At 41.9% G+C, this 9,612-nt stretch overlaps 1 long non-coding RNA gene across 1 annotated transcript; it reads left to right on the top strand.

Annotated features, from left to right (window-relative positions):
• The first annotated feature begins 504 nt into the window (after positions 1–504).
• On the top strand, positions 505–9,065 carry LOC148146611 (uncharacterized). The gene is made up of 3 exons (XR_015760629.1): positions 505–695; positions 4,934–5,063; positions 8,748–9,065. It is a non-coding gene; the product is annotated as an uncharacterized LOC148146611 (long non-coding RNA).
• Positions 9,066–9,612: the final 547 nt, after the last annotated feature.

Genomic DNA, 9,612 nt, shown 5'->3' with positions numbered 1-9,612 from the left:
GGTCAGGTGAATTGGCCATGCTAAATTGCCTGTAGTGTTAGGTAAGGGGTAAATGTAGGGGTATGGGTGGGTTGCGCTTCGGCGGGTCGGTGTGGACTTGTTGGGCCGAAGGGCCTGTTTCCACACTGTAAGTAATCTAAATCTAATTCAATGCACTTTTTCTGGGATGAACAGGAACCAATTAGGCTCACCATTCCTTCTCATCTTCAACCCTAACTCATCCTCCTTCCTCATTTTTGGTAGAATCACAAGATCAGTTTGTAGGATAAATTCTAGATATTTTTCATCAACCTGTTCAGATGTGTTTTAACATGATGTGTTGAACCTGGTCACCACAAGAGCTCCAAGAACAAGTTGTAAACTACTTATCATCATGTCATCAACATACTCTGGCTAAGTAGGGGGTGTGGTTGTTATGCCTAGAATTGAGTAGACCATTGGTGCCAGAGACATGCAACTGGAAACCACCTGCTGTGGCCGCTCAGATTAAACTGAATCAATGATTGTAAGACGCCAATTGCAAAGCCCTGTTAATTTAGCATATTCACTAATGTAGTCTCCTGTCTGAGTGCAAAATAAATCGAACGGGAAACGGATAAGAGGGAAACTTCCAACTCGAGGATACTATTCTGTCAGACAACGGATGCCAGTATTTGCAAACTAGCAGTTTGGGTTGCATTGATTGAAAGGGGCTCGTAAGTTATCTACTCCGAATCATCTTTAGTTGACAAAGCATACATGTGAATATTCTTGTCTGGAATTAAATGACGGCAATTATATACGTTAAAGGGAAGTACGAAGAGCTCGTGCAATTGTGTGGGACGTAAATATAGAGGCACAGCGAATGCTGGAGCCCGTCAAGTCTGATCAATTTGGTTTTCATGTTCACTTACATGGCCGTTATGGTCAAGGCTGGGTTAAGCTGAGCTATGTATTGACCAGAAGACTGGATCGTTCCCGGGAATCCTATTCGGCAATGTGACATTGGATAGGTTCTCCCAGGCTGGAATTTCCTTCCAAAGCAGAAAGAAAAGCCAGCAGAGAGGCAAGCTACCTAATCAGAAGATAACCCTGATGCAAGACCTAAAAAAAGAAGCAGCGTTCGCACAGCTTGGGATAAACGTGTACGTTGCATCATATAAAAAAGTCCTGCTGAAACAGGGATGTCATCAACCAGATTAGAGAGAGACAGCAGATCCTGGCTCCTCTCTCTCTCTCTCTCTCTCCAATCTGTCGAGAAAATTGCGAGAGATTCGAAAGTCTTGTAGTTGCATCATCGTGCCTTAGATTTAGCACTAAATGTACCCATTCGTTGTTTTGCCTATGCCAACATTTTCAAAGAGTTGCAAATTTCCTGCATTGGCATTTTGCAGACTCTGTACTTAACGACCTTTTTTTAATGTAGTGAAAACTAAATTTGCATTTATATTTCTTTCTTGATCTCTCGAGATACCAAACTGCAGCAAAGAAACAGTTGCACTCATGTAACACTTTTCACAACTATTATAGTCTCTACGTGCTTTACAGCCAATGAATGAACTATTAAAGTATAGTCACAATTGTAGAGATTTTCTGATCACCCTGTTTAGAGATGATCTGACACAACTCTGGAGCAGGTCTCCTGGTTCAGAAGTATGGATGCTAACATTGTGTCACAGGAGCCCCTGGTCACATTTGTAATCTTGGAGCTGGAGTGGCAGGCTGGGTAGTTTTCCTGTCACTCGGGAAACTATGTTCAAGCACCATTGCAGGACTTCTTGGCTGTGAAAGAAACCAGTCAGTGGTATAGGCACGCCAGCATACATCGGTCCTGGTCTCAGCCTAGATAAATGGAGAGAAGGTTGGCAACTGGAAGGCTGTAAAATCACACCACGTCCAGAAGTAATGTTTGATGTGGAGGTGATCAATATACTCCATAGAGTGCCAATTAAGAAAAATTTGCAATACTGCGTAGGGTTCTAGGACTAATTAGACAATACCCTTATAAGAGTCAAGATTAGAGTGGTGCTGGAAAAGCATAGCAGGTCAGACAGCATCCGAGGAGCAGGAAAATTGACGTTTCGGGCAAAAGCCCTTCATCAGGAATACTTTTATAATGCATGCACAAACCAATTGTCCAAATTGACTCACTTTTTATTAGAGTTTATTGAGGAAATAAGAAGACAAATAAAGGGGACGCAGCAGATGTGGCATACCGTTCTTAGATTTCCAAAAGACATTTGATAAGATGGCTCATCAAATGTTACTACATAAAATAAGAATGCATGGTGTAAGGGGTAACATATTAGCATGAAGAAAGTTTTAGTTAGCTAATGGGGACGTTGAGTAGAAATAAATGTTTTTTTTCAGGTTAGTAAGCTGTAAATAGTGCAGTGTTACAAGGATCAGTGCTTGTACATCAACTATTTACAATCTATATCAGTGACTTGAATGGGAAGATTAAATGAATGAAAGCTATGTCTTTTGCTGAAGATACCGAGGTAAGTAATAAATTACGTTGTTCAGAGGAGGTGAAGAATCAATGCTTCATGTCCCACGATACTATGCCAGTCATGATGCAAATATTTTATTTCACTATTCTTTTCATTGAGCTCCAGGCACATTGAATAAAATGTTATTAGAATTATATTTTATGTCATTGCATTTTATAAGTTTACCTGTTTTTTTAAGTAATAAGCTGGAATAATTTATTTCAATAAGTCAGAATGGACTGAGGAGAGCCAGGAAGGGGCACGAAACAGGCTTGGCAAGAAGGATTGGGGAGAACCCAAAGGCATTTCACTCGTATGTGAGGAATAAGAGAATGATCAGGGAGAAGGTAGGGCCGATAAGGGATAGTGGAGGGAACTTGTGCATGGAGTCTGAGCAGATAGGGGAAGCCCTAAATTAGTTTTTGCTTCGGTTTTCATCAAGGAAAGAGCACTTGTTGTAAATGAAAACTTAGAGGAGCTGGGATACAGTCTTGACCAGATCAAGATTGATGAAATTGATGTGCTAGAAATTTTGGAAAGTATTAAGACTGATAAGTCCCCAGAGCCAGACCAGATTAATCCTAGGCTGCTCCGGGAAGTGAGAAAGAAGGTTGCTAAGCCACTGGTGAGGATATTTGCCTCCTCCCTCTCCACAAGAGTCATACCTGAGGATTGGAAGGAGGTAAATGTTGTTCCTTTTTTCAAGAAGGGTAATAGAGAAATCCCTGGCAATTACAGACCGGTCAGTCCCACATCTGTGGTCAGCAAAGTTTTGGAAAGACTTCTGAGGGATAGGATTTATGACTATTTGGCAAAGCATAGTGTGCTTAAAGGCAGTCAGCATGGCTTTGTGAGGGGCAGATCATGCCTCACAAATCTTATTGAGTTCTTTGAGGAGGTGCCAAGACAGGTCAATGAAGGTCGAGCAGTGGATGTGGTGTATGTGGACTTCAGAAAGGCATTTGATAAGGTTCCCCATGGTAGGCTCATTCATAAAGTCAGAAAGTATGGGATACAGGGAGATTTGGCTATCTGGATTCAGAATTGGCTGGCTGACAGAAGGCAGAGAGTGGTTGTAGATGGAAAGTATTCTGCCTGGAGGTCAGTGTTGAGTGGGGTCCCGCAGGGCTCTGTTCTTGGGCCTGTGCTCTTTGTAGTTTTTGAGGAGGTTGATGGGTGGGTTAGTAAATTTGCAGATGACACAAAGGTTGGAGGTGTCGTTGATCGTATAGAGGGCTACTGCGACATAGACAGGATGCAGAGCTGGGCTGAGAAATGGGAGATGGTGTTCAACCTGGATAAATGCGAGGTGATGCATTTTGGAAGGTCGAACTCGAATGCTGAATATAGGATTAAAGACAGGATTCTTGGCAGTGTGGAGGAACAGAGGGATCTGGGTGTGAAAGTACATAGATCCCTCAAAGTTGCCACCCAAGTAGATAAGGTTGTTAAGAAAGCAAATGGTGTTTTGGCTTTCATTAACAGGGGTATCGAGTTTAAGAGCTGAGAAGTTTTGCTGCAGCTCTACAAGTTCCTGGTGAGACCTCACTTGGAATATTGTGTCCAGTTCTGGTCGTCCTACTATAGGAAAGATACAGAGGCTTTGGAGAGGGTGCAAAGAAGGTTTACCAGGATGCTGCCTGGACTGGAGAGCTTGCCTTATGAAGAAAGGTTGAATAAGCTTGGACTTTTCTCTCTGGAGCGAAGAAGGAAGAGAGGAGACCTGATCGAGGTGTACAAAATAATGAGTGGTAAAGATAAAGTCAATAGCCAGAGACTTTTCCCCAGGGCGGGATTGACTGGTACAAGGAGTCATAGTTTGAAGATATTAGGAGGAAGGTATAAAGGAGATGTCAGAGGTAGGTTCTTTACGCAGAGAGTTGTGGTGATGGAAGCAGAGTCATTGGGGACATTTAAGTGACAGTTAGACATGCACATGGATAGCAGTGAGTTGAGGGGTGCGTAGGTTAAGTTACTATATTTTACATTAGGATTAAACCTCAGCACATCTTGGGCCATACTATTTTATATTTTTCTATGTTCTAAATCATTCCAACCTATGGTTGACAGCTTCATTCAATCAAGATCATAATGGTAGCGAACATTTGAAATCCAAGACGGTGGTCAGTACCACATAGCTTCTGATGTTACTTGACAACAATTTTCCTGACTTCTAGTTTTTTTGTTTAAGTTTTTTCAGTCGTAGAATATGACTGTCTCTAGTGGGTCAGCATTTATTCCCAGCACTAGTTGGTCTTGAAAAGGTGACAGTGAGGTGCTTTCTTGAACCACTGCAATCCATTTTATACAGCCATCTGTGCAATGCTGTCAGAGAGTTCCAAGATTTTAACCCAGGGTCCCTGAAGGAATGGCGAGATATTTCCATGTCAGGATGGTGAGTGGCGAGGAGGAGAATTTGCAGGTGATGGTGATTGTGTATCTACTACCTTTTTGTGTGGTAGGTTATGGGTTTGGAAGGTGCTGCCTAAGGAGCCTTGGAGAAGTTCTGAGGATGTGGTACCAATCAAGCAAGCTGCTTTATCTTGGATGGTCTCAATGTTCTTGAAAGTTGTTGGTGCTGCAATCATCCAGGCAAGTGGCAAACATTCCATAACAGTCCTGACTTGTGTCTTGTATATGGTGGACAGACATTAGGGAGTCAGGAGGCAAGTTACTCACTGCAAGATTCTTAACCTCTGAACTGCTATTGTAGCCACAAAATATATATCTAATTCAGTTTCAGGTCAACCGTAACCCCCCAGAATGTTGATAGTAGGGAATTCAGTGATGGTAATGCCATTTGAATGTCAAAGTGCGATGGTTACATTCTCTCTTGTTGGGAAATGGACATTGCATGGCACTTTTCAGTTACTTGTCACTTGTCAGACCAAGCCAGGATTCATCCAGATCTTGCTGCACTCAGACATGAATTGTTTCAGTATCTGAGGAATTGCAAATGGTGCTGAACATTGTACAATCATGAGCATACATTCCCATTTCAAACCTTATGATGGAGGCAAGATCATTGAAGCAGCTGAAGATGGTTGGGCCTAGGCCACTACCCTAACTAACTCCTGCAGTGATGTCCTTGAACTGAGATGACAGACTTCCAACAACCACACTAGTATGACCCTAACCAGTGAAGAGTTTTTTGCCCCTAATTTTCATCAGCTCTAACTTTGCTGTGCTTCTGTCAAATGATTTCAAAAGTAGTCACTCTCACCTCATCCCACACCCTGGAATTCTTACAAATATAAGGAGCAGGAGTAAGTCATGTGGCCCTTCAAGCCTGCTCAGCCATTCAATATGATCACAGCTAATCTTCCGACTCAGAATGCTGCTCCTGCTTGCTCCTGATTCCCTTTGATCTCTTTAACCCTAAGAACTACATCTAACTCTTTCATGAAAATATTCAATGTTTTGACCTCAACCATTTTCCAAGGAAGAGAGTTCCACAGGCCTAAAGCCCTCTGGGTGAAGTAACCTCTCCTCTTCCCAATCCTGAATGGCCTACCTCTTACGATATGACCCCAGATTTTGTACACCTTGGCCATCATTCCTGCATTTACTCTGTCTAGTCCTGTTAGAATTTTATAGGTTTCTATGAGAAACATTCTTCTCAATTCCAGTGAATATAGTCCTAACTGATCCAGACCATCTTCATACATCAGTCCTGTCATCCCAGAAATCAGTCTGTTAAGCCTTTGTTGCACTCCCTCTTTAACCAGAACATCCTTCCTCTGTTAAGGAGGCCAAAATGCATTCCTGGAATTTTTCCTGTGTTTAAACCAAGACTGGAATGAGATTAGGAGATTAGTGGTCCTGTCAAAGCCCAAACTGAGTATCAAAGAGCAAGTTACTGCTAAACTAGTGCTATTTGATAGCACTATTGATGACACCTTCCATTACTTGACTGATGCTCAAGATTAGACTGATAGGACAGTAATTGAGTTTATCCTTTTTTTGTGTACAAGACATATCTGGACCACTCTCCAGACAGTCAGGGAGATGCCAGCCTGATTGGAAAAGCTTGACTGGAGGTTTGACAAGTTCTGGAGCACACATCTTCAGTAATATTGCCAGTCTGGTGTCAGGGCCCATTTGCAGTATCCAGTTCCTCCAGTTTCTTTACTGATAACATAATATTGTTAGCTGGAGACTGGCATCTGTAATAATAGGACCTCCAAAGGAGACTGAAATGGATCATGCACTTGGTACTTCTGGCTGAAGATTGTTGCAGATGCTTCAGCCTTATTTTTTGCACTGATGTGTTGGGCTCTCTCCCCCCACCCCCTTCAAGAGTGCCATATTTGCAGAGCCTCCTTCTCTGTGAGTTGTTTAACTGTGCACCCCCATTCACAACTGAGTGTGACAGGACTTCAGACTGTAGTTGGCTTATTTGTGGATGACACAAAACTAGGAGGGATTGTGTGTTATGATGCAGAGAGGCTTGAATGGGATTTGGACAGGCTGAATGAGTGGACAAGAACATAATTGTTGGGAGTATAATGTGAATAAGTGTGAAGTTATCCACTTTTGTACAAGGAATGGAGGTGTCAAAGGAAGATTACACTTTCCATAGAGGGAGTTCAGCTGAGGTTCACCTAAAGCATTCCTGGTATGGTGGAACTGTCCTATGAGGAAAGATTGAAGACACTAGCCCTGTATACCCTGCACATCACAGAATGATAAATCACCAATTGTGTCACTGCCAGTCTTTAATGAAATACAGAGTGACATATCCCAGACAGGTATCTCTCACAGGATGCTTTGTTTTCTACATTATAACAGTAACTACAGTTCAGATGTGCTTCATTGCTGCAATGCGCTTGGGGCGGGCATCTTGAGGACTATAGAAGGCGCTATAGACATTTCAGATTTTTTTCAACCATAGGATGAGATGTCACCATTTTTAAAACAAATAAATATGGAATCCGTAGTTAGAAGACTAGCCATCTTTCTTCTTATCTGCCTGTAGTTTGAATATACCTTACTTTCAGAAATCATCACGTCCCTAACTGTTTCTTGGGTTGTATATATGGGCACTGAATCGGTTTCAACGACAACAACCCACAGGACAGGCATGCAAGATGAGCGTTTTTAGGAATTTTAGTCCAACTCTTTTACATTTAGTACCATTAGTCATGTTGAGATAACATATCCATATGCGAATATTTTGTTGAATCAATTTAAATGCTAATATCAGGTCTTGGGAGCAGTGTTATTAAATTCCCGGTATCTCGCCAGCTGCCCAAACCATATATAGATTCACACAGGCAGTCTAAATGGAGACGGCGTGCATCTGAAATTTTATTGTGGGAGTTTTGTGAAAACGATCCGGCGGAATGAATATCACGTTTATTGAAGGGAGTTTTGAAGATGTTTATTTTATTTTTTGCTGAGCTTTGTTTTCGCAAATATTTTGTTGCTGTTGTTAGCACCTTAAAAGGAACTGTCAACCGCTCCATGAATTATAGGCATGTCCTAAATTTGTCAATGAAGCGAGCGATCAGGTCTCATACTAAACTGATCCCCTGTGCGCCAACTGACCGATCTGAGTTCTTTAGGAACCAAATATTGGGGGAGGAAAGCGGTGCACCAAGTTTGTTAAAAAGTGTAGAATTAGACCTCGGTTTCCTACCATCTGATAGCAATGATAGTAACCCATCCTCTGGTCGTGTCATCTCAATTTAAAAACTTGTTACTTCCAGTAACTTGTATCTTGTTACCATCGGCCTCCTCAGTTTTCTGTTAGTTGAAGCAAATCTGATCAAATAAAAGTCAGCCCGGCCGGTGTCACGCAATGCTCGTTATTGCATACCAAGGCAATCCTCCCTTCACCCAGATATAAATAGAATGAGTTTGATCAAGCAAATTTGATAACGGTCTTCAGCTCCACCCACCTGGCACAACAAAATTTACAGGATTTACCCCGCAATCCGTGTGTGCCAGTTTGGAAAGTGCAACAAGGCGTATTAAGAGTCGAGAATATTAGTTAACTGATTACATGAAGGCACTAACCTTTGCAGGGGATGATTAGTTAGTTTATCTCGAATTAATGTCATCTAGTGCACTGGACTCTCGGACAGCTGCCGACCTTTCGTCTGAACGTATATTGGTGGTGTTAACACATGCCGACTGACCGACACAGTCTGATATAATGAACGGAGTGCATTTTCATGTCAACTTTCTGCAGGTTTTAGATGCATATAAATTATATATTGGAAAGTCAGCTATTGCCAGTCTTTTAACTTCGTGCATCTTTGTAACGTGCAGCGTAATTCTGGAACAACGCAGACAATGAAAACTATGGATTTCCCCACACACTGCTTTATGCCAAACTCCTGAGCTCCAGCCCGGGCACGCACTCCACTTCTACAAAGCCCGCCGTTTCGACAATTCCATTCCTAAACTAAATACATACTGGGCAGCAAGTGGAACAGGCAGTTGCTTCGCGCACCCTATGTTTTATCTCGGGTATTCAGTAAAAATAAATTAACAATAAATAACATGAACCGTTTGCATGGAATTATTTTTTTCTCTGCGAGCTCCCTAACGGACAAATGTTGGGTCTGTTTGCTACAGTATCCACTATTCAAGGGAATGCGGCAATTAAAGATTTGAAAATCTTCTGCAACTTTTAATCGACTCTAAGTGTATTTTTAAGACTATGGATTTAGGGCTTAAGTTTCATGGCCTCTAATTATCTGCTACAATTTGTTAATGCGTTCGTGATTCTAATAATCAGCTTAATGATTTTGCAACATGTACTTCATGGTTTACAGCAATGTGTTTTTTCAACCCTCCCTACAAAACCTGACCTCTCGATGACTGTGATAGCGCCGGCAGCCCAAATTCTCCTTGTACGGGCTAACTTCAGACCACAAAGCGACTGCAATAATTATCACTTATGTGAAAGCTTGGACGGACGCTATATGGTTTCAGGATCCCAGCTGTGATTACACGGATTTAACTGGCTCCGCACATTCTTGCACTATTTCAGACTGTCCCTGAATTAAATGCTTTCAGCCACCTGATCAAATTGCGTGCTTCTCTTCCGTATTGATCAAAACACATACTGTACTGTGATTTGTGTTTGCACATTAATCCTCCATTAAACCGATCATAGAATGTTAAGTAA

Source organism: Chiloscyllium plagiosum, unplaced genomic scaffold, assembly GCF_037043375.1.
Source record: "Chiloscyllium plagiosum isolate Xiang-an unplaced genomic scaffold, Cpla_swu_hap1 HiC_scaffold_20, whole genome shotgun sequence".
Taxonomy (NCBI): domain Eukaryota; kingdom Metazoa; phylum Chordata; class Chondrichthyes; order Orectolobiformes; family Hemiscylliidae; genus Chiloscyllium; species Chiloscyllium plagiosum.
This window is presented reverse-complemented; position numbering and strand designations above follow the sequence as displayed.